This window comes from Branchiostoma lanceolatum, chromosome 16 (genome assembly GCF_035083965.1).
Source record: "Branchiostoma lanceolatum isolate klBraLanc5 chromosome 16, klBraLanc5.hap2, whole genome shotgun sequence".
Taxonomy (NCBI): Eukaryota; Metazoa; Chordata; class Leptocardii; order Amphioxiformes; family Branchiostomatidae; genus Branchiostoma; species Branchiostoma lanceolatum.
In genome coordinates, this window is record NC_089737.1 from 6,662,674 (window position 1) to 6,687,495 (window position 24,822).

Consider the following 24,822-nt stretch of genomic DNA (forward strand, 5'->3'; position numbering starts at 1 on the left):
TTCTCATCCTCCCCGGTAGAAAAATATAATACTCCAACCGCATCAAACGTAACTAAAAACCTTACACGCTATTTTTCCAAGCACAAAGAATGCAAGTTTTCATTTTCTTGATATAAAAATTTTTGATTATTTTGTTAGTTTGAAAAATATAGTTGTATGTCAAAATATAAAATATGGTCCACCACTGATTACTTTGAAGCAAATAAATAATCACACGTTTGCTTGCCGTTGTCAGTGATATAACGTTGACGTCATTTTGCACATTATGCTAATTACCCAAGATGGCCGCTGAAACGAGTTCGTTGATTTCAGCAACATCAACACTTTGAAGGTTTTCCCCGCCAAACTTTGGAATATCCGCAGTGTTTGAACCTCTTATGGGCTTCAACAAACACAGAAGTGACCTGCTCTGATACTCGCTGAATTTTTCAAGTAAGTGTCCTTTTATTTTTCGAATTCTTCAGGTGGTTTTTACACGTCGAGATTTTTAAGGCGACGGGATCGAAGGACTTGCCAACGTTTGCTAACTCGTTAAGAATCTCGTGTTTGTTTCTCCTGCCATTCGTGTTTTCCTTTGCAATCTGAACCGATCCGATGGTCTAGACACCGTTTTTAAGCAGGAAATCTAATTGTTAAGGGTTCTAACCCCAAACCCGGATGTCGTGTATGTGTTATTCCGTTCACAAGAGCATGACCAAAATACTACTTATGTTTTTGAAATCAGAAATTATATAATTTCAAATCTCGATCAACATATCTTGAATTTTGAGCATTTACATGATGTTCTTATGGTTTTATCAATTTCACAATGATTAATTCCCTCTAAAGCGATGTCTAGAACTGCTATTTTTTCAAATTCTCAAACCCAACGTTGTATAACACATGTTTGCAGTTGTTGTGTCCTGTCACCTACTGATTGTGTAACCATATCTTCATTCAGACCCCCATGCCCCCCTCCCCAAGCTTGTTTACTCTGAAATGCTGTTCTCTGCTCTGATAGTCCTATTTGTTTAGAGCCTGTGATAACCAGCAAAGCTCGGTTTAATTCTGTGACAAGGCTGATAGGTAATAATGACAAATGGGCCCTCTGCAAATATGAATCACTCTGTGCATATGGTGGGTACATTGAACACTTCTAGGTCTGTATATTTCTACATCTAATTTTGGGAATCATAATAGTGGAGACAAATATTAGCAATGTCGGTGGTTTGTTGGTTCTTCTAGTCTGAAGCCCCAAGTTAGCACTCACGTTACCTAACACTGTCATAAAACTACCGGCTGAACTGGTTTAGTTTTAATTGCCTCTATTTGAAACATTATCCCTTGAGAGTCAGTCTCTATATGGTTTGTTCTGTGTATGTCTCAATGGGCATTTGTTGAGTTGTTGACTCTTTTGTAACATGGAATAGTTGACCTTTTTTGTTGTTGTGCCTGTGTACATGGGGGGAGTGGCCGAGAGATTTCAGGTCAGATAATTTTGTTGTACAACCTTGGAACACTGACTGATCATGATAGCGTGCCTGTTTAACTTTTGATGAAAAGTTGCAATGAAGATATCTGTTTCAGTCAGCCGTAATGGTCACTAGGTGAATATGCTGCTTGTTTCAGTCCAGTTACAACATTGTTGCTAAGATTGGCAGACATACAATATGCCGACCAGGTCAGCCTGTTGTATTGTGTATCTCCCAGCCATTACATTTCCAGACCGTCCCTCCTGTATTGTTGACCTGATCCGGATGTCATCTTTCACCTCCCCTCGGGCATGTTTTACCTGTTCTGGGGATTTAAGCTGCCTCTTCGCGTCATTTTCCCAAGCGCTGTGGGCGAAAAGTAATTAGTATCGGACAATCCCGGTACTAATCATTGGTAGACGATAATATCATTTTGGCACTTTCTTCCCTGTCGGATTTAGAGCTTTACCAAGTCCCCTTCCTGCATAAAACATTGCTGAGATTAGATTTCAAGTTTCTGGGCCAAACATAAAACGTTGCACGAGCTTGTTGCAACAGTATACTGTGCAGAAGAATTCTATCCTTTCTTTATTTTGTTTCGGCATAAGTTGACGGAATTGGGACATACGAGAAGACAGTGCTGCAGTTTTGAAAACTGGCAAACTACAGGCAAAGTATGTAGATGTCTTAGAATGAACAAAGATGTTATACAATGTATTCAAGTTCTTGCATTGAAGAATTGTGTTTGATATGTTTTTTCATGTAAGCCAGATTACAATGTTGTAAGGTTATATAGCAGCATGGTAACAGTGCATACTGTATTACAACTACAGTAAATGCATTTAAGTTTGCATGTTTTTTATTTCGTGGTAGGGAGAAAATTAGTGCTCGCGGTAGTTTTAAGTTCTCATTTGAAACAATAGTAGCACCACAGTGATAGGTGGGCAAAAAGTTTTGCGGTGGTTTTAAGTCCGCGCTGAATAGTTAATCGCTAAAACCGCGAACATAAAACCACAGCGAATATTTCTGCATTTACAGTATGAGGTACAGGACGAGGTATTTTCCCGGTGACCTGGTTGATAGAAAAGCCTATGTCCACAGAGGTGATTCCGACCTTTGTTGTCCGGATAAACAAGTGAATCACACCTGTAATCTCCAGGTGAGCAAGGCCTTTGGTGTGGAACACACAGGTGAATTCGTCCCTGTGAACAACTCACCTGGTGGCCAGGTAAAGAGACAGACAATAGGTCGGTGCAACACGAAGTCGACACTCCTTTGCTTGAACTGCAACAGTCAGTGTGTTGTTAAAATACACATTCCTAGATAGAAAGATATCCATTGCGTACTTTACTTCTATTTGTAGATACAAATGTACAACTTTTGTCGTGTCAATAAAGATTTCCATACTAGTACATGTATATCAAAAACACATGAAAATAGCTCCCAAAATGTACCCTGTTGGCAATGTGGCATAGATTTTACACTATACAACATAAATCAATAGGATTATCCCCAAAACAAGCTAATGAAAGGTTTTCTGTGTAGTCAGTAGTCAGTGTTTTCTTTCTGTCTGGGCATACCATGGTTTATTCATGACTGCCAATGCCTGTGACATTCACCCTGCCAAGACTGCTAATTTGACAGCCATGCCTTGCATTACAATACATCCGTTCTCCTACCAATTAGTGCATAGTTAATCAACAAAAGCCCATAGGTCCATCCTCCCAGTGTTCGATGATTGAATTAACACGTAATTACACTATGATATACAGTTTAGCCCCGTCTTTGTGTAGCTTGTAAGGTAGGAATAAAGGAGGTTGTCCGGACAATACAGGAAAAATAACAAGGCTCGAAGGAAAAGCTTTTTCACAATGGCTGGTTACAAACAAGCTGAACTAACCAACTATTTTTGTATCTATTTATTTTGTGAATTCCTTTCATTTGAAGTTTGAAGGACCAACAGATCTTATTTTTTCTTTTACAAGCAAAATTGCAATTATACCAATATTTTTCTGTTGAAATTTGAAAACAATCCATCAATCTGAAATTGAATGCCAAAAATAATGTGAAAAGGGTATTTCACTATATTATGTATATAAGCCAAATAGCAGTTACTCAAGCAACTGGATATGACTTTGGAAACGGTCAGACGTTTCAGGCAGCATCCAAACCAGGGCTCTAGCCAGCCTGAAATTTAATCCCGTAAGGGCCAAATTTTGTTCAAAACCAAACATATCGAGCGCCGAAGGCGCGAGGCGTCGCGCCGTAGGCGCGACAATTTTAGGGGGGTCCGGGGGTATTCCCCCCCGGGAAATTTTGAAATCTAGACCCTCTGAAACGCTATCTCCAGCATTTTGAGGGGCAAGTTTTGCTTATTTACTTGACAAATATACACGTGAATTTAAGTCGGCAGAAATAAAACATTTTCAACACCGGTCCCGGTTGCGCCCTGTACTAAATATAGTAGGAAACGAGACACCCTACTTTGGACAGAACGCCCTAAAGACGTTCAACATTTTCCTTCCATGTTTTCCATGGACGATTTCTCCGGTAACTTCCACTTGATTTGATCAAAATTCGTCGATTCAATCTTCAAACAGCCCCATCGTCGCACCAATGTCCTTGGTCGCACCAAATATCAATTTCCGATAAAAACTCGCGGACTCGCGCTTCAACATCTCGTGAACCGCGAGACTTGTATGTCATTGGTCGATTTTCCGTGACGCGACGTGAACGAACGCTGTTATTGGTAGATAATATCTGATTCTGAGGTCTCAAACTCTCAACACCAGTTTTCGCGGGAAGAAGGTGTGTGTAACTCGGCGTAAAACTTTAACAATGTTTAGCAGAAAATACGGAAAGCCTGGTAACTACCGGAGTATTTTTTGTGTGGCTATAATTGGCGGTGAACCGGCGAAAACAGCAGAAAAAAAACGTCAGCCCGATGCGACCGGGCACTTCTAGTGGGGAGGGGGGCGCACGACGCTGATTTTCTCTTAGCCCAAGAACCACTGGCAACCTCCGCGCCTCCGTTTGTCTGCTATAAAGCCACCTTGGGGTTGTCACCTGTCGCCGGTGGAAGATAAAAATGGCCTGAATCAACTTCGCTTCAAACTTCCACTTCTTTTCTGGAGATCATTGCAAAAGTTTAAACCCTGTCTATATCTTTTCTCCCGATTTTTGTCCGTCAAGGTTTACGGATTGGTTTCTATTTTTTTCCGTAACACGCAGCAAAGTGCCGTAAATTTACGGCAAAACTGGCGCTGGCTAGAGCCCTGATCCAAACCTTCATCGACGTATTTCAATTATCATAAACTGAAGTTTGCTTCTTTTTATATGCTTGTATTATTGTATGGGCGGAAAGAGAATATGTGAAATTTTTATGTAAAGATATATCTACTCTGAATGGTGAATGGTTGAACATTGATCATGATATACATATGTATGCTCATAATGCTGTTGTGTTGGTCAGTCAGGTGGTGCTAGTTCCCACGGAAATCAGACAATGAAAAAATCAATTGGGGTTAGAGCAGACTGCTGTATACTTTGAAGTACGTCTGGCCCCAGGGTTGTGTGGGTGAATGTTATCGACATTTTCTTTGTCCTAGGCACAAGTATGATATGAATAAGATGATAGACATGTATGGTACAGGTCGTAACTTCTGTCTGCCGTATAGAGTTGCTGTGGATCTATGATGAAGTGGCCAAGAGATAAATATACTTGTATGCAGTGAGTTGTAGATTATAACTTAGTAACATGTATATTGTAATCAAAATAAGCTTCTGGCTGTCTACTGGACTGCCTATCTACGCTATTCTGCAGGCTATATATATATTTAGTGCTCATACCAGAACTTACGAAACACAGCCAACTGGAACACACTTGTTCCAACTCTAGGTTTACAGAAGCTGTGTAATGCATTAGCTTTGCCCTGATTTGCTGTGCCAACTGCATTCCATTCCCACCTCTCACTCTAGTCTCAGTCTGAAGGAGTCAAGGGTAGAAGGACAAGATCTACAAACAAACAGTCTGCTACAGTACCCACACATACTGATCTATCAATTGTAATAATGTAGGGATAACCTGTAAAATAACACACAAAGGAGGCTGCAAGAAAATCTGTCATGTTATATTCAGTAAAATGAAACGTTCTAATGATGAACCGAAATGAACCGAATTGCTCACGATTCCAGATTGATTCATTATAGTATAACAAACTGTTCTATTCTTTCAAGGTTAGAAACTTCAATTTGTAAGAAGTTCGTAGTCCTTGTTCTCGCAACTTGGCAAGCTAAAAGAAACTAGACTGGCCGTCATTTGCTTTAAGAGCAAATTCAGGATGTTTCGCCCATACTCCTCATGCAAGAAGTGGGCTGTCCCAAAATAACTCCTGGGCAAATCCAAGTTTCTGCATAATTTTTGGCCAGGTGCATTCACCTTTCCTAATGGTACCTACATCTTAAAGATGACACCCGCAGCTGTCACGGTAAGGGAAATACAAGTTTATGCATGAATTATGCAAATGAGGTCCTCATTAGCATAATTCATGGCCAGGTGTGATCGCCTTTGCTAACGGTACGTACATGTCAAATCTGACATCTGCAGCTTTTCCGGTAAGGGAATTACAAGTTTACGCATAAATCATGCAAATGAGGTCCTCATTAGCATAATTTATGGCCAGGTGTGTTCGCCTTTCCTAAAGGTACCTACATCTCAAAGATGACATCCGCAGCTTTTACGGTAAGGGACATACAACTTCATGCATTGATTATGCAAATGAGGTCCTCATTAGCATAATTTATGGTCTGGTGTGTTCGCCTTTCCTAAAGGTACCTACATCTCAAAGATGACATCCGCAGCATTTACGGTAAGGGACATACAACTTTATGCATACATTATGCGAATTAGGTCCTCATTAGCATAAGTAATTGTCAGGTGTAGTCACCTTTCCTATAGGTACCTACATCTCAAATATAACATCCGTACCATGTAACATAAGGTACATATAACTTTCTGTAATACCATTAGTAGAGGTACCCCCTGACATCTGCTTGGTTTTAAGTCCCAGACATGGTAAGTGTAGGAGGGCTTATGTTACAGTATGACCTAGTTCTTGCTGGCCCCGACAGAAAATAACCAAAAATTGCATCAAAAAATTGCAAAATAAATCATTTTGAAGTAGTGTATGCCAAAAAAAATAATGGGTCCTTTGGGTAAATATCCAATGCACAACTGAACCAAATTTCAGGTCCTCAGGTTTCAACACCACGGCACTGGAGGCCATCATGTGCGACTTTTGTCTGAAAATGACCAAAAAACCTCCATAAAATCATTTTAAAAACTTATATCAAAAAAATTTAAAAAGGGTCTAGGGGTATACACGTACTCTACCTGCATACCAAATTTCAGCTAATTTGATCGACGGACGACCGAGAAGAAGCGATTTGAAGATTTGACAGGAGAAGAAGGAGAAGAAGAAGAAGAAGAAGGAGAAGAAGAAACCTTACAAAAACAATATGTTTCGTTGGCGAAACATAATTATGTTTCGTTGGCGAAACATAAATAGGCTCTGTATTATGAAATACAAACTGGTAAATTCCAGAATATGAAATAAAGCATTTCAAGCCCTGTCTGTACTTACCGCCAATGCATATGTACATAATCCTCTGTCTGAGTACACATTCTAATTTATCCTGTCTGTCCATATTGATACAGTTTTTCATGTATGACAAATGCAATCTGGATGGACGCCAACTTGGTCACTGATGCTGAATCTTTCTATGCAACAAGACATGAAGAATCTCAAACAAAATGCGCACTACTTATTAAGTATGAACCTTTGACATTTAAAGTCGACCCTCTACATTCCACAGCAGAAGCACAGTTTCCCATGGTTATTATACCTTCTGCTAAAGCCTCTTGCCAGACCTAAGTGAAACAAATCACAACGTTTATAGCTGCAAGTCTTTGTGTGAAAGTTTATACATAAATACTTAAGTAAAAGGCATTTGTACAGTTGTTTCAACATGTGTTTTTGAGAGCACCTACTGTTACAGTATGAACTTTAATGATTGCGATCAGAACGTTTAACCAAGTCCATACTATGAGAACTGTGTCGTGACATGGAAAGGGTGGGAGGGGGGCATAACTGTCAGTCTTGTTATAATCCCTAGATTTTTCATCCAGGTAGAGCCCTGGTCATTGTAAAATTCCAGGCCTAAATGCTGGAACAAATTATTCTACACATGTGATATGTTGGTGAGGAGAGTGTGTTGTAGTGTTATCAGGCAATGTTAAATAAACCATGCCCTGGAGATGTTGACTGGTTGCCAGATATGGTTAGTTGGTTTATAGATACGTTGGAGGGAAGGGGGATGGGAGTAGGGGAAGGATATCCTCCAAGCAGATGTAGGGAAGGAAAGTTGAAACATTTTTCTGACTGCTTGGATTCTCTGACTATCAGCTGGGGTGGGATACCCACAGCAAAGCTGGGCAGTCAGAATTAACCTTTCACCCCAACATCTGCTTGGAGATAAGGGAAAAGAAATAAGAAAAGGGTTAGGCATCTTTAATTTTTAGGCACATCATGGCAAAAATTGTATGGTTGTAGTAAACGTTGCTGCAAACAGTATCTTCTTCATTTATGATGTATGAAAAGGCTTGTTATTTGCTACTGAAATTTCTAGTATTTCATGAAATGGTAAAAAAATGATTTGCTTTAAGTCTAAACCTGATGTCCATTCAAATTGAATAGACAAACTTTCAGAAACCTTCCAGAGAACATGCCAATGATCAAAGCCCTTGTATAGAATGTATCTGTCAGGTTAGAATAACCTTGAACTTGTACTTCCCTACTTTCTTTCATTTTTGTTCATTGTCCTCTAGACATTTCTCACCTAAATTACTAAAAATAGTCTCCTTTTGTCTGTCTGCCATGGACTGAAGACCCCCTGGTGGTTTGAACAGTCTATCCCATAATTTCCAGGAGAGTAATGACCTGGGAATGGGGAGGTCACCTCCCAGTGACCTCTAGCTGTCAATCTTCCTTAGGGATAGGAATCATGGATGGTTTAAACCACTGGTTGACATGGTAACAGCAATTTTCCAGGGTATTCGGGCAATTTGGTGTCTGCTGTTGGTTTTATATGTATTATTGTAAAGGAGATAAAGTATGTTATTGAGAGTGTTTTGTGTCTTTATCCAAAGCAAGGGTTTGAATGTATACTATATATGCAGGCATGTTTATATGTTTAGGTAGACATAAATGGGTCAGGTCCGGAAAATGGCCCTGGTCACTACTAGTATTGGTACTGGACATATGGGGGTTTGACAGTTGGTTTACATAAGGGTAGGTCTCTGTTGTCTTCACTAAGTGTCCTTTTACTTAGAAGTTTAAATCATCCTGGCAAATTTGCAGGGAACTAGCAACAGAAGCATCAATGGGACACACTATAGGCTACTGAGAAAGTACTTGTATGGCATCTAGGACAGAAAAGTTTAAAAAGATGACATGATGTTTACATGAAATTGTACATCTACAGCTACATTGCTAGTACCCCCAAATAGCCCCTTCAGGGGCAAAGCAGGGGGGGAGTTGAGGTCCCGAGCGAAGGGGGGCAGGCCTCCAGCCTGGCACAGAACGACTCGACGATGGGAGCCGTCAAAACTGTGCCGGGCAGGGTAGTCCACTGCACATTCAATTTGTACTGTATATGAAATTGTACTGTATATGAAATTGGAACAGTTCTACTAGTGAACCAAATATTGCTGGACGTTTGCCATCAGACAAATGCTTTTTTAGCCTAGCTTCATAGCGGATTTGGATGTTTGTCAAGAATGCGGGCAGTTGTGGCATTTTTGCCCAATGAGTCTAACACTGGACATCCCTTGCATAATGATGAAGTTATGTTCAGAAATGATATTTGCTTTTTTTTTGCAACCCCAACAAATTTGTAAGAACCAACTTGCCAGAATCTTATTTTTGTACAGACCCAGGACTTGCAGAAATTCATCTCCAAGCAGATGTTTGGGTAGAAATTACACACGCTTTTTTTGGGTCGACTTGGACTTGGCGTTACCTCAGGACTGTGCAAGGAGAGCCCTAGGCCACTCAATAGTATTTTCTAGTGGGAAAACTCCACTTGAGCATCTCAAAGTTCCACACACACAGTCCCGAGTTGACTCCGAAAACTTGTGTGTAAATCAAGCTTTAGTCGAGCAAGCAGCCCTACATACATATACGATGACCTGTTCAAATATGGCCTTATACATGTAGCTAGTTATGCATACATGATATTGATAACCTGGCGGAAATATTGTACACCAGGAGCTCAGCTTTGAACAAGCGTCCATGAATAGAGGGCATGACCCCATACATATTTGAATTACAGTTGCAACCCAGAATATTTGCTTTCACCAAACAAACATCTTCTTATTTGCTCCAGTTACTAAACGCTTTTAGACATTGAAAACATTTAGCTCTATTTGTTTAAAAGACTGCTTTGGAGCCTTCAGTTTGTTGTGTTCTTGATAATACTCCGAGAGAATTTTAGAGATTTTTTTCTTGAAAACATGGTACACATGTATTACATAGCAGTCATGTTTGAATGCTGTATTGACCCACATTTACGTAGAGAATGCAAATAGCAGCCGTTCAGTTACCCCAGAAACGTCTCGGGCTATTCCATTTGAAATGAAGACGGGTTTTATGATCACAAAATAAAACAAGTGGTGGCTCAGTTAATTTCGGTGTTTTAAATTAATACAAGACAGCATCTGCTAAATATCAAAACACAAAGAGGGAGAGAGTCTAAGTAAGGATTTCTTTGTAGACCCTCCCTCCTAGATTTTAAATGGAACAGTCTCAAGCTGAGTTTTTCTTTTGACATCTTTTAAAATGCCACAGCTGCTTGATATCAGTAAAGTAAGTGAGTATTGTACATCACTGAAGAAGTTGGGGTTAATGTGTAACTAACTGTTTGTCTTTTCCTCAAGAAAATAACACACTATGTAAAAGCAAACAAGTCTACAAGTGGCCAGACCGGTGTCCTTGAATTGGCCTTGACTTCACGCTAGCACAATAAAGTTTTATTTGCTCCTATGCAACCTGTTTTTTCCGTCACAGCTTTAGAAGTTCCCCCTTTACGATGTGTTGAAATGATTTCCCTTCTCTTCGCGCCAAGTATCCAACTTTACTTCTGGGTTATTCATCGTTGGATATTCTTTCTGTTGGAACTTGTATGTATTACTTACATAGTCCACTAAATAATGATATTAAATTCAAAGTATAGCAATGTAAGTATGGCAGAGTTACAGTCAAATTTTGGTTGTATTCTAACCTTGCTATTTTTTCCTGTAAAGACAATAATGAGCAATTGTTCAGACTCGAGTTGAAAAGTCCCAATTATCATTGTCAAGTTGATTTGCTTTCTCAGAATGAAATCACCTAAGTTGAATTTGCCAAGGTCCAGTTTAGTTCATGTCTTCATGTTGTATTTGTTATTTTTGAACTTGAACTTCTGAACTTGAACTTCTGGTGCAAGGTTTTGTAAACGGACAGTTTGGGTGAATCAGTCGAATTCCTGAGCAAGGTATGGCAAACTCTCACTGGAAGGATCCTACGGATCTGAGTCACTTGGGTTTGTCTTCTTCTTTTTTATCGGAGTGTCAAGAATCTTAGATTGAAGAACTATTGTCTTCTGATTTTTAAGATTTAACTGGGGTATTTCATGTTTTACATTGTCATAGACCCATATACAAAATGTACCTTTAAGCAAAGTGGTATATTCCATTTACTACATATCCTCCGCTGTTTGTGAACAATTTTTGGGCCTAGCCCACTTTAGAGATGGGTGTGTCTTTGAAGTCTAGCCTCAGGTTGACCGTTATAACCGAAGGAAGTGACTGACAAACTTGAAATGGTTGGAAGTAAATATTTCCTAACGGCCACATTCCTACAGATTGTCACCTTCTGATTTGTAGCGACCAGTAACTGTACGATTGTTCACCAACCGTTTTTGCAGAGTCTACGAGACGTTGAAGTTTACATATTTGTCTAGACCTTTTCCAGCTATCAGTACTACTGATGCCAAAACCAGTGTCTTGAAGTTCCTAAACCAAGCTGTACCCCTCCCCCTGAATATTTTCTAACTGACACAACATACCAAGGAATTGTCACATTTATTGAGAGGCCTGCATCCTGTTCTGAACAGGTTTTGATTGATGGCAGTTGTCATGCGATAAGAAAATCCCATCTGTTTCCAGTTTGAAAGTGCGGAGTAGAGTCTGAGTAACTGACGTGCGATGTCCGACCAATAGTTGCCGTCGTTTGTGATGTTTAGACTTGAACTTCCTGGCAGAGGTTGGTGTGAACCTGAACGAGGGGCAGACATGTTTTTCTTTTCGTAACTGCGATCCTGATGTAATTCTACCATCTATACTAAGGTTTGTGTGATTTTCCTTTGTATTTCGCTGTATATACTACCGGTACATGCTTATGGTCGTACTTAGAAGTACAGTAAAACAATAGTAGTTTGGTATCCGTCCATATTATTGTAGCTGCCATTTTTTTGGGGAAAGGGCTACAAAAACATGGCAGCTACAACATGTAAAATAGGGATAGATAACAGGCTAAAAGAATATCTATCTTATCTGTTTTATGTTTATTTCATTGTTAGAAACTGAAGATCCTTCTAAAAACATATTTTGTCATTGCAGTACAATCTTTCGACAAGGGCTCTCTCATTTGAAAAGTTGGGGTGGGGGGTCTGTCAGAAATTTTATAAAAGAAGTAAAGAAGATTTTCCTGTCCATCCCTCAGAATCCAAATCTTTTGGCAAGACATCCCAGTGCCATCTGTTTCCTTTCTCCCATCCTGTTGTGTTTTTGCAGGCTTGTTATTGTGACTCCCATAGTGTCCAGATCACTGTCTAATAATGGCTTCTCTGTGGTTAACCAAAACACAGGTGGCACATTATCTCCTGTGTACACTACTCCCTCCCAGAATTGCACTTGTCTGGGAAATTTCCTCAGCTCAGGACTGTACCTGAATGTAGGTCAGTAATTGTGAAGGCTTTGACACAGGTTTGAAACAGTATAATCTTCCCTTTCAACATCTGCTTGGAGATTAATTTTGATATGCAGTGAATTGAATGTTTATAGTACTAAAGGTCATGATCATACGTAAACGTAAAGGGCCCAGCCCCAGACTGAGGACAAAGCATAGCGCTTTTTTGTTCGCTAGTAGTGCAACGTGGCTTCGCTATAGCTCACGTAACTAGCCAAGCACACAGGATCACCCCTACTTTTCTCGATAAGAGTGTTGGGCTTTTTTTACATGTAGAGGTTTGACGCCATAAGCATCCTCATACACGGTGCCACTGGCTTTGCGTTTACAACCAAAAAGACGATGCGACTCTTGCGCTGACCCAGCATACATACATGTACATGTACTGTATAGCTGGATAAAACTTTTAGAGATGTTTGATTAGAAAAAAATAAGTGGTATCATTTTCAAGAAGATTTTCAAACTAGCAATTCCAAAAACAGGCAAATTGAATGATCATGGCCCACAATCTAATCTTAGGGTTCCTTATCCAGCAGACACTGGGTAGCTTTGGAGACACAGACTAGACAAATCTTCAAAGAACTGTTTCCTTTGGAGCCCCCTAAGACTGGGATGACAAGGAAAGGCATCCGGTAAGGCCTGGATTGACACCATCAATGGCTACAATCATTCAGTGTCTGCCATTGAAGATTATCTATAAAAGTCAAGACGGTATTTAATGTCTTTGTAAAGGATGAACATCAATTTTAAAGACTGAAAGGGATTTGAAAAGCTGGCTCGAACATCGGTCTAGTATCAACAACTTGCAATTTGGCAGGCTAAAAAAGGAATACAGACTCGGTAGTGTTACTGTAGATGCAGAAATATTTGCGGTTTTCGCGCGACTGTTTCGCCGTGAACTTAAAACCGACGCAAACATTTTTGTCCAATACTGTAGCAGTATGTTACTGCCGCGAACTTAAACCACCGCGAACACTCAATTTTCCCCTTAGCGTGAAATTAAAACCATGCAAACTTAGATGCATTTACAGTAATCTCATTTAAGAAAACAGAAATATTCAGTATTTTAAGCTGTGGAAGACTATAGACTATCATGAAAATACTTTATTACATAGAATATGATTCTATCTATGTAAACTTAGACATTTACTGTTATTTCTAGAGTGATATGATACCACCACAAGTGGGACAACCTCTTTAGGGGGTAGACCAGGATTCTAGGTTTATTTGGACAAGTGTGGGAATTCCCATCTCTTTACTAAATGTGGTCTCATGAGTGTCTCTTTTGGATGGTTTTTCCAGGTGCTTGTGTTTTCAGGGTTAGGGAGACTGGATAAAGCAGTTAACTCTGACAGCTGTGAATGGGTAATGACTAGAGATAGGCCAGTTGTGTCTGTGAAATCTTCCAGAAAAATATGTGTGATAATCCAGCCTTATTTAGAGATAAGCCAGAGAAGATTTAGTAGAGTAGAGTAGAGTAGAGTAGAATTTTCGGTCAGGTAGGACTGTTCCAGTAGTAGACTTGGATACTGTAAAACTAATTTTGTGCAAAAGTAGAATAGATAGATGTACATTTTCTTCCTCAATTTTTGAAACCGTTGCTTGAGTGATCATTATTTTTCGCGTATCTTATTACTTGGATGTCTAAACTTCTGCAACATACATTTTCTTCTCTTTTTCTATCTAGGGTTTTAACCTACTTTTACCCTTTGCTACAATTCATATGAGTAGCATAGATTTAGTTCTTCAGTAAAATTGTATTTAGAGATATGATTCATATTTACATATTTTTTTTCAGAATCTTCTCGAAAAAAGCATTTTTTCGTTGCATTTTTTGGGGATTGTTTGGAGAAATCTATCTCCTACAGTTGTACATAAAAATCAGAAAGAACCTGGGTCCTTCGAAAAGTACAAGGCAAAGTAAAGTAACACCATTCTAATTGATAAGTTTATACAGTACTTTATAAGGATGTTAAAGATCCAATTTCTGCTCTGAGCCTTGCACTTTCCAAGTAAGGGAACTCCAGAGGAACATGTGTTTATCAGCAAATGTATCAGCTGTTTATGTGGAGATAGATTACTTCTGCTTAACCTTTGACCTGACTGTGGTCTGAAGACACTTTACACTCACAAAGAGCAAAGTGGGTTTCTTCCAGGAGAGAAAATACAGTTTATACGAAACCATGGGTTTCTTAGGTAAGGCATCTTGTGTGCTTTTCTATGATAAATGGTACGTAAATAAGGACTAATACCAGTTTATTCTATCTTCAAATTTTCAGGATAAAATTGACAAATTATTGAATTTGATCACAAATTTGATGTCTTGTCTACTACTTTTGTGAATGATCTAGCCTCCACCAGGCCCTCTTACGGGCGTATGAATCGTAGAATTCGGCAGAAAAAGGAATAATTAGCCAGTAGAGTCAGTCCACAGTGAAGATCACATTTCGCCCGTTTACGGAGCCTGCAAAGTGCAAGTGAAACCCTGGCCTAGTTAGTCTGGTAGAGACTATGAATGATCCCCCACTCTTTAAATTTGCATTCAAAATGAATCTAACCCTCAAAACTACAAATGGAATAATCTGAAGCAATCTAATCTAATTCAATTAATGATTATGATTATTTAGTTCTCAGGTTGCAAATTGCTAACATTTATTAACTACAATTTAAGGTCTTTATCACGTAACCTATGGATTGATAATGTTTATATATAGTATAATTTTTGCCTGGTGTGTTTTTAAGGTAAAACATGTGCTTAAATATTGGATGACAGTACCATATTGCCTTGGCGGTAATTTTGCAACTTTAGTTCTGTGATTGTTTTGTAGTTACAGTATTGTAAGCATGTTTGTTGTGAAAACATGGCATTACTCCATAGTCAGGTGGACATGGATCACTTCCTATCTATAGTCAGCTGTTTCTTTACCTGAACTCACGGAAGTGCCAGAGACAGTCAACACAACCTGTACATGTATGTAACATGGGTGGACAGGATATTCAACAACAAATGTCCAACTTTGCATAAGAATCATGATGTTGTAGCAGGTGTAATTATGTAAGAATTGATTTGAACGTACAGGTATTAGTTAGTGAGGATCTTTCCTACATAGTACGTCTTTTGGGAATTACACTTACGTACACATATATGCAATACAAGGGGAGAGCTACACGGTTTGGGGCACGTGATGTCCTTAATCTGTGAATCTGCTCTGTGGTAAAGGCATATTGGTTGTACAAAGACATCAACGGCCAAAGACTGGTCTTGGCGATTACAACACAAACTGTGGTGTAACATTTACGTACAGTATTGGTAAATTTAAACAATTCTAAGCGTTCTTGAAAGAAACGAAATTGCAGCAAGGGCGGGATGGTGGTTATTGGGAGGCAAGCCCAGCCGTTCAAAACGTCAGATGTCGCAGGAATGAAGGTGGCATGAGCGGAGGTCAAAGTTCACTTCCTCCAGAGTAATTCCCTACGATTGGTCCACTGACCAATCCTACTAATACTACGTATAGAGAGGTGTCCATCTCTGTTTCAATAGCCCTTGGGCCACATGTGCTTATGTAAACACTGCAGCAAGGGGCTAGTCCACTGTTAACTATACCGGTAACATGTATTTCTCATGAATTTGAGTGCTCAGTATATAGTTATAACTATAAGCATTATATACCATTGTCAAAGTTTTCTCTTTGGTATGAACCCATGACTTCCCAAGCTAAGTGTGTATTACTATAATGTACTAATCTTGTGCTCGCATTAGATACATGTACATGTATATGATGATTTGTCAACCTAACATGTAAGGTCGCCCTTAGCACTCTAAGGGTTAATCACCTTTCCTAATCACACAGTACTCTCCCTAATTACACTGTTTTGTTTTAATTCTGTCCCCTTCTCCTTATGTTTACTCTTGTATCATTTTTACCTGGCTTTATTCCCAGTTGCTATATTTTGAGTGAACAGTAATTTTTCTCCTGTCCTTTGAGACCTACAAGCCATTTCCAGTGCTGCAAAATGTATGAGAAGGATTTAGTTTGTAACTGATCCAACTTTACATCTTAGTCTAGACTGTTGGGCAGATTGTATGTGTGGCAGCCCTACTATACATGTAGGTACTGTAATTCACTTTATCTTCACGGTAGCATAATTTCACGGTGTAAGGAAAATGGACATTTTCACCGAACTTAAACTTCACGGTGGCGGCAAGTGATTTACATAATGGCTGTGTGAAGGCATCATAAATGATAACAACAGGTTTTTTTCATGTTGATGATAAGTTCATGGTACAGAGGTAACCGTGAAACGGTGAACATAAAGTTACAGTGAAAGAAACAAGAATTACAGTATACACCTCTAAAGGGGTCTGCATGTGGGTGGTGCATTTTCAAAAAAAATTATCAGTGCTCGAAACACATGATGGTAAATTCAGAAATGTCTCTTAAACATTACGTTGCATTCTAACACCCACCATATATGCTTTACCTTGAATTTGAGCAGCCTGATTACAGATTTAAACAGCTGATTACACCTTGCCCGAAAAGGTATGCAAACCCACCACCCCCTACTGATACTGTAAATCATGAAATATTAGCAGTAGTTTTATGTTCTCATTTTTCGGTTTTGTCTTGCATTGCGTTAACATTACTATGGTTGTTTCTAAATGCGAAGCTTTAAACACAGTGAACTGTAGATTTTTCCTTGCCCCGAAATTAAAGTGTGGCAATCATTAGTGAACTTACGGTATCTAGTGTGTGCCCTGTTGTGGTGATGTCATGTAGTTTCTGGCCTACAGCCCAGAGGCCTTGCAGAGTGTTTACATATAAGGTGCCAAAGAGGGTGATGTAATGGCAGCTGGTAGAAATACACCTCAACACACACCATATAAAATGCTGTACAACCAACATTTTTCAGAAAGTTCGAAAGAAATTTGTTTGTACTTGACTGTGATATTGTTATGCTAAGTGTGCTCCCATAGAAATACATTATACATCATCCTGATGCACCAAACCTCATTATCAAGGTTATTATGTGTCGGTATGGCAGTCACCCATGACAGGATAAATGGTAGGGTCATTCAAGGTCAAGTAGAAACTAGAGTAGATATTTGCGCTAGCGGCAAATACAGACAGGTTTGCCAATGGAGAAGACATTACTAGCCTAATAAATACCAACCAAGAACAGTATATAGGGATAATAATGCCATTGCACCAGCGTATCCATGGTCAGAGGCACACATACTGCCGATTTTCATAACTGTCGCGAGTACCCTCCTCCACGGAGATTAAACGTATTTTTTATTCACAATAATTTACTAATTAGTAATGCCATGTTAATTTGATTATAGGAACGACATCGCATATACCATGTGCGCATCACTGTTCGTCTGTTTTGTCTGCGGCTGCCACCCTACCCTACCATTTACACCTTTGCACTGGTATAATATTATGACGTCACATCTGACTCCCGGAAGCCTCAAAACTACTCGGTAATCATCTTCTGCCACCCTAACTTCTGCCACCCTAATAATAAAGAATATCTATCTCCATTCATAAAAGAGGTATGAAACAGCATCGTTGTTTATTCAAGCTACATATATGTCGAATATGAAGCCCCTAACCATTTTTGCATTTGATTTTGCAAATATAGTCATCATCAGCATAACACACCTAAAGATAATGGTTTTAGTAAAGCTACCTACACATCCAATGTGGCATCCGTAGTATTCATCGTACAGGAAATATGAAGTTTCTTCAATGATAATGCAAATAAGGTCCTCATTAGCATAACATACATTCCATTGTATTCACCTTTACTAAAGCTACCCACATCACTAATATCACATCCCTAGCATTTACCCGAAAGGAAGTATAACTTTTCTGCATAAATTATGCAAATGAAGCCCTCATTAGCATAATGCTCCTCCATTATTTTCGACTACTAGTATCCTAAAGCTGCCTACACCTCCAATATGACATCTGTAACGTTTATTGTAAGGAAAACATAGATTTTCCATAAATCATTAATAATGCAAATGAGGCCATAATTAGCATACTGAACATTCAATTGTATTCGCCTGTCCTACAACGACATTCACCTCTTATATGACATGTGTAGCATTTAGCATAAGGGAAATATGAAGTTTCTGCATAAATTATGCAAATGGGTCCATATTAACATAATACACATAAAGATGATAATGATAAGTACATATGACTTTAAGATGAAACACCTTTCCTTTACCAGTGAGGTGTTATAGCAGTTTCTATTAATATGTTAATTACCTTCGATCAGAGACAGAACTACACATGAATATATCAATTATCTATGTTAATTATCTAACAACGTGGATTTCGTCAAGATAGCAAAAAAACTTATCTTCTTGCCTATTAATTGATACCAGTTTAGTATTGGTTAATCTCTATTCAGCATCAATTCAACTGCATTTTCATGTAGTGTTAACCCACAAACAAAAGTTACCAGCTTAGTCGGTGGTATTTCTAGTGGGAAGACTGGCTGGCCTAGACAGTACAAAAAGCTTGAACTGCAAATGAATGAATATTCAATGATGGCAATGATTGATAATGTTAAATATTCAGCAGATGATGTAATGAATAAGCAATAGTGACGACCCTGTAGAACATTCAGTAGAAGATGAATCTGAGCTACAGATGTCATGAATAAGTAAAAAGGCGATGAATAAGTAAGAGGAATGACTTGCGTCACAGTGACAAAATTAGATGCACTGCTACGTAACAACATGGCGGCGCCCATAGACCACGTGATCACAATCGTACTAAAGCAATACAGGCTTTGACATACGTCAAACCTGTAATGATGACAGTGTCAGCGCCAAGGGGGCTCAAATTCTCGCATAATGAAGTTTGCCCCAGTCAGAGTGACTGTTGCTTTGGGTAAAGTTGCCATGATGAATTATTAAAATTATAGGAAAAAAGTTCACCAATGTTATGATTTTATTGATTTTTACCTCATTTTTTCACTTTTGGTTTTTCTGAATAAAACTAAAGGTTTGGTCAATAACTCTATCGGTAGATATTTCATTACGATAATATTCGATATGTGGGTAGGTCTTGGTCAAGGTTGATTTTGGGCCCCCTCATATTTAACCTTGGTACTGCAGCAGAATTTCCAGTTTTTTAATTTTTTGTCCTGGACATGCTATGGTCTTGACTTTTTTTTTGTAAGAGAGCTTGTGGTGTAAGGAAGAAGTGGTATAGGTTTGGGCACCCTAGCAGCTTTCTATGGAACTACAGGGGCATTTTTGTACAGTTAACATACATATCATGATATGAGAAATACTCCATGTACAAATGTATAATTTTCAGCCTCACAATTGTCTCTACCCTGTAATAATTACACGTACACGTATGTGGATTCCTTGGCTGTGATGTCATGTTCCGTGACCGAACCTAGTCCCACATTTGGAGCTAATTGATAAACCTGTACCAGCATTCCACGCTGGGTAAATATTTGGCTAGTACAGGATTTTCCACCCGCTTGTCTGTCAAACCGCCAGAATAGCACGACTTCGGTTCGACATGTTTAAGCCAGTGACGGACGTTTTTGTCAGGAAAGCATTCTAATTCTGTAACATATTTTGTCTTGCAAAAAATGAAACAATATTTGAAGTGTGTTTTGTTGTTGTTAGACTAGTAGGTAGTCTTTGAATGAAATATCGGTGTATATCCAAAACCTAGACTATGTGATATTACCTTTACACATCAAAAAAGCAGTGTTACCTTTAGAACTATTCAAATGTTTTCACTGGAATACTAGAAAAAATATACTTAAATGTAAACAATGAACATATGGACAACACATTTCTAGTTTCTCGTTCTACAAAAACAGTCATGTTTATGTATTGATGGTCTGACAACTTCTGACAAATATAGAACATGCATTTGTATAGGTGTACATGTACCTATTCTTAGAGGGAAACAAACATTGTCAGTGTGTGTTATGGATTACAGATATGTAAACAACACTTGGATGTGAAAATTCCCTCCCATGTTAGGGGGAGGGGCATATGGCTTCTCCACTTCTATAATCTGTTTCTCCTACATTTGATTGCTTGGAACTTGAACGTTTTTTTTTCATTTATCTTGCATAAGGATTATGTTGCGATATATCTTTTGCTTAACCTTTGGCACACTGAGGTAGCCATTTGGCACCCAATTCCCTATTGGTTACAGAGTTAGGCAGCAGGGAGAAGGTTAAAAAAAGTCTATGATGTTGTATAATGTTGGTTCTTGGTCAAAAAAATGAATACATGCAAACTTTACATAGTTGTCAGTGGGAGGACTTGAAATTACAGGCAGCCTTGTAATGGTGATGAAATTATGGACCAGTAGAAAAAGGGGGAAGGGGTGAAAATAAAGAATGATGCACTATGATATAATTTCCAAAACAAGAGACTTGTGTTGATAACATTATAATAGACATGAAGGGGAAATTCAACCGACAATTGCAGACAACTTAACCCCCCCGCCCCAGTTCTTCCTGTTCAGTCCCTGAGTATACTTTTAGTCACTCCTCCGTGTCTTTCCTTTATAATATCCTCTTAGTTCTTCAGAAACCTAGAAACCAAGGAATTTATAATGGAAATCAATTTTCATGCCTATTTTGCTAGATTACATTGATCAGCCTATATAATTGCAGACATAACTTAGAAGTAATTCCAAATATTGAATTACGTATCCTTATTGACTCAATGTCAAAAGTATATATGGTAATTGAAACTATGTACAGAACATATCATGAAGGTGAAAGGCAATAAAATCCAGGAAGGTTTGCTGGCTGTCCTAAATTCTATTTTGCTCATATTTTTTTATCTCCCAGTTGATGATCTTGGTTGTCACATACAGTTTGTATTTTCAGTACTCTTTTCTAGTACTTGGTACATAGTAGTATACAATATAGGTGTACCTCTAGTCAGTCATAGAAAAAAAACATGAAACAAGAGAATGAATTGTTTAACGCATGCGAAACATCTGTTTTGATTTCTTATCCAATGCCTCCTTATCCAGTTCCTAATCTTGAAGTTTCTTGACTGGCAGCGCCATATTCTGGTTCAACCCAGTCTTCAACTTGACCTTGAGCGGGGTTAGGTTGTAAGTCACAGCTTGATCCAATATGGCTGTTATGTAACCAAATTATCTGCTAGGTTCGGCCTTGATGGAGACCATCACCATAGCAGTTAATGTATTGATTTTGCACTAAAGACTAAAACCTGTGGCAGGAAATACAAGTAAACATTGCCACCTGGAGGCTTTCAGTTGTACTCTGGGCTGTGTTTTCTTCAGAGTTCACAGGAAATGGTCAATATGGTTACTCCTGGCAGCTGAATAAAGTAAATAAACGTAAATCAACCTAGTAACATTGTTGACCAAGTTGTAGGTGCGCCATGTAACTACATTGGCGTCATACATATGTTAAATCTGTTACAATTGATGTCCAGTACAGGAGTATTGTCATAGTATTGAGGTTGTGAAATCTTGAATAATTTGCATTCAAAGAAAATTGAAGAAGAATTCATGATGTCAGCATCCCGTAAAAAGTTTTTTAATTCAATACATATCTTTTCAGAAAATGAGGACTGAAGGGTCCACTGAATTGCCCTTTTCACTTTAAGATTCTTTTCTATTTCTACCAATATTCTTGAATAAACTACCATTTTAAAACTTGCCCCTAACATTGAAAAGTGTATGATTGTTTTCGTTTGTTATTCTATCTCTAAACCTTTGATAATTCTTGTTCTGATAAACTGTGATTTTGAAAATAAATCAACAAACAAGCGCTATCTGGTTTTCCAAGCCAGTGTGTTGTCTGCCCAACAGTTTGAACTAGTCTGAAGTCAATTGTTCCCAGTATGAAGTAAACACAACCTTCAGCCCCATTAGGATAATGTTCCAGGGTAGAGTTACATGTGGAGGAGGGGGTCTTTTGTCCCTGCAGAAAAGTATAACCCACTTCAATGGAGACTTCCGCTATAGGTTCCTTCTCTTACAAACCCAGTTATAAGTACAAGTTATGAGTCACGAGGAAGGAGTAGCCAAGGAAATGCATTCAAAGTATCACCATAACTTTATAAAATGTAAGTGTTGAAAACCCTTGATATTACCCTTTTTGTATTTCAGTCATGAAAATAGTACTGTTAAGTTTCATCCAGGTATCTTAAAGTATGTTTAAAAGTATATTTTGACATGAAAGCTTGTTTATTACTGACATGCTTGAAATAGAAAGCAAAACGTGAAATTGTTTGTTTATTGGATATGACGACATAAAAGGTTCATATTTTCGCATTAAATACAATTGAACAGTCTAATTCACGTTACGAAAGTCGCTGTACTTTTGTTGTGTCAATAAAGACTTTTGTATGAGACCATATAAGTTATAATACCCCCCCCCCCTGGCAGTTTGTACACAAAGTCTCTTTAACTTCCTGTTAGATGAGAACTTCCACATGAGACATGTCCTTCAGCACAGAGACAGCTTACAGGTGAATTAAGTACTTTGTGCACAAGCCTTCTTAAAGTCTGTGGATTCAGATATCACTTCCTGGCCAATTCTTAGGAACAAAAACTAAGAAGAATTGCTATGTGACTAAGCTTACTTCTTTTAAAGACATTTGATGCCTGATCTCAAGTAGTCTTAACACATTGTTAACATCTAGCTTTAAGTTTTGTCCTGTTGCTATTAACATGTACTGTATTTCAGATTATCAGCATAATGTGAGTAGTGTTATCTTTTCCCTGGTAATGTAGCCTGTCGGCACCGAATCTATATACTTATTACTAATATTAGGTTAGACAGCAGGCAGAAGGTTTTTGAGTTTTCTTGTTATTCCACTCTACAAGTCTTTGTTTCCTATGAGACAACATTAGATGAGACATTAGATTATTACATGGTTCACTATTTTTATGGTACTTTTTGAACAATGTAAGAGTTATAACGGTTTGTTAGTCAAATCTAGAATTGCTGTTTGATCATAGTGGAAGCAAATCAGTTTTAATTGAAACTAACAGGTACAGTAGAATGACATAATCTTTTGGGAGGGGCAAGGGATTAACTGTACCAAGTTTGACCACTCAACAGTTCTCTAACACAGGCAAAATTGATGACCCATTTATTTAGTTGCCTCTAACACTATAGCTAATAGGAAACAAATGGCCAGAGGGAGCCTGGGGTCTGAAAACTTTGAAGGTTTTATTGAGTGCTGATTGGTAGCAGAGTCTGACATGGTTTTTTAACCTTTCGCACACCAAAGTAGCTGTTTGGCACCCCATTCTCTATTGGCTTCAGAGTTAGGCAGCAGGGAGATGGTTAAGATAAGTTTTGACCTGCTGAGGGTCTCTGTACTGTTGTGTGTGGGCCGGTATGTAGCTAATTGGATAGGACTGTTTCCGAAGCCTTTCTAAGACTTGAAGCGTCTGTAGGAGTTTCCTTTCCATAGTAAATCTATATGCACTGTTATACTTAATGGATGCAGTCTGGCAGGCTTTTAGCTAGAAATAAAAAAGAGGGAGTCCAAAGTTGTTGTGATTGCAAATGTAAATCGCGGCGAAGCCGCGCTGCGCCGGAGGCGCCGCGGCGAGCGCCGAAGGCGTGAGTTTCTTAGGGGGGTCCGGGGGCATTCCCCCCCGGAAAATTTTGAAATAATGATGCTCTCAAACGCTATTTCCTGCATTTTGAGGGGCAAATTTTGTGGAATACAGCCTAGTATATTCCTTAGGTAGAACATCATTTTTGTATGTATAGTAAGGCTGGAGGGAGGGAGGCATGTGCACATTGCAGGGGTTGAGATTGGATGTGGAAGACCAACTAAAAATGTGAAGAAAGGAAAAATTCAGCCAGGTTAACCTTCTTTAATTTGTTACTCAAGTTTACCTTAAACTTGTGACATGTTGACCTGAGCATATATTTACTTCTACAACTAGACTACAAGAAAAATCAATTTAAGAAAGAATACTTAGAACATGTTGACCTGAGCATGCACTTTCTTTACTGCAGCATTTAAAGTTCACTGTAAGAAAACATTTTGACCTGACCAAACACTTTTCTTTACCTAACTGCAATAAGAACTGTGGTATTCAAGAATACTTAGAACATGTAGACCTGACCAAACACTTTTCTTTACTGCAACAAGAAAAGTTTACTTTAGGAATACTAAGAACATGTTGACCTGAGAATACACAAAACACTTTTCTTTACTTTACTTTACTGCTACAAGAAAAGTTTACTTTAGGAATACTAAGAACATGTTGACCTGAGCATGCACCTACTGCAAC

General features: G+C 38.6%; 1 protein-coding gene across 1 annotated transcript in view; it reads left to right on the forward strand.

Annotated features, from left to right (window-relative positions):
* Positions 1-256: 256 nt before the first annotated feature.
* The window catches only part of LOC136421967 (F-actin-monooxygenase MICAL2-like), a 72,589-nt gene continuing 48,023 nt past the window's right edge, over positions 257-24,822 (forward strand). Inside the window, exon 1 of the mRNA XM_066409570.1 lies at positions 257-432. The gene's annotated coding sequence lies outside the window, so the exon portion shown is untranslated. The remainder of the gene's footprint in view (positions 433-24,822) is intronic.